A 1,976-nucleotide genomic window follows, 5' to 3' on the forward strand; every position below is an offset into this window, starting at 1 on the left:
CACGATGGTTGGAGATACGTTGCTTCGCCCGGACGGTTCAAGATCAGGTTCACCTGTTTGAATCAAAGACTCCTTGTTTTTTGTAATAGTTAGCTTTAATTTTGTAGTTTTGAGGCAATTTTACCCGGTTCATCAACATTTGTTTATTATACATGTGTTGTATGGTGTTTATATGGAAAAGTGTTTGACATATAGTTTTAAAAACCCACCTTAGGTTGTGCAATTATTCATGCATCATGTATTATAAATGTTATAATCTAGCATGAAGAAATTACATGAAAGCATGCGCATGCATCATGAAATATAATAGTTATATTTTGCATGCAGTGAGAATTTTCATGCATCATCCTTTTATTATAAGTGTTATAGTCTAAGGGTGAATGGAAGCATGTTATACTTGTTTCGTTGTAGTTTTGTATAAGTGTTATATAAAAAAAGTAGCAACGAATGAACAATGCATTGAGCATGACACTTAGGCTGTTTATAAGCATTATGAATGTCTTGCATGTGTTAGCTTAGCATTGTGGTTTTGGTTGTTTCCGTTTATAAGTGTTACAAAGGAAATTAGAACTAAAATCAATAAGAAAGAGTTGCAAGCGGATTTAAGGTGAACTCACGTTTTTTAAAAGGGTTTTAAAATGTGATTGAGATAGACCTAAGTTCAAATGATTCTAAAGAGTTTAGTAACCTAGATTAATCTTTTAAAATCGGTTTAATAGGATTAAATTTGTTTTAAATCTATCTATAAGAGACCTTTTGTCTAAGGTGGGTTCTGACTAGGCTGGGGTTCTTAAGCTGACGGAAACGGAACACCCCTACCTGGGAACCTACCTAGAAAGTGAATTAGATGGATTTTCTACAAGCATGCGACAATTGGTCAAAGACTCCGTTAAAGAGTTTAATGGATGATGATCAAAAGTTGTTTAACTATCCAAGGTAAAAGTTACTCTTGGGCAAACCTAAAAACTCACTTAGTTAAAATCCTTAGCAGTGTTGTTTCTAAGTAAACTAAACCCTAGGTTATAAAATACTCAGTGGGAGGAAGAGATGTATCTGATATGTCTATGATTCCACTCATGTTTCTCCCTGTATGTTCACACCGTGAGATTCATGCTTGGCCTCGTGGTGCCCTGGGAGCATCCCCCTTCAGATGGTGTTTGCATGAGTCAATATCAAAGTGGACGGAGAGAGTGTTTATAGTAAGCTTGTGAAGGGTGTGTGTCAACACGTCCTATGGTCTCTGTCATTGGTTCACACCATGAGATCATTCTGTACTCCCTCGTGGCGCCCTGAGAGTATCCCCCTTTGGATGGGTTTTGTGCAATTGGTCAAGATCAAGGTGAACTCCAGAAATGGATAGGGTCACTTTAGGTTTTGCCCCAATCAGATTTTTTCCCTTCGGATTGGCTGCTTGGGGCAGATCTCTAGGACCTAAAATGGCAGGTCACACTTACAAGAGATTGTTAAGTAAGTTAATGATCTCTTGGCCAAATCAATGATGGCTAATCGTTATAAGAGCAACAGTTGTTCTGGTACTAATGACTGGTTGAGAACTTCTCGATTCAGGGGAGGGATAATTGACCTCCCTTCGGCGGCTTTTGTCCTAAACTTTTGAAGCGTCATTATGAAACCAAATGTCACACGAGGTTCATATTAGTTTTGATAAAAGCTTATTGGATGTTGTTTGTTTTACAACGGGTATTTGATTAAAACCTAACGTAAGTCAATATGTTTTTCTTTTCAGCAACTCGTTAGTATTTCTGTTTACTTCTTTTAATATGACCCAATACATACAGTGGAAAGAATCGTGTGAAACGTATTTCATGGCAAACGACTTCGAATTTATCATGATTGAGGAATGTCCTCAAATCTCGACCCTTGATGCACCACGAACTGTTCGCAATACATATGAGGTGTGGATGAAGGCTAATTCATTAGTCTGATTTTATATTTTGGCTAACATACCTGATGTTTTG

The sequence above is a fragment of the Benincasa hispida genome, chromosome 6, assembly GCF_027475165.1.
Source record: "Benincasa hispida cultivar pf3 chromosome 6, pf3_genome.v1.1, whole genome shotgun sequence".
Lineage (NCBI taxonomy): Eukaryota > Viridiplantae > Streptophyta > Magnoliopsida > Cucurbitales > Cucurbitaceae > Benincasa > Benincasa hispida.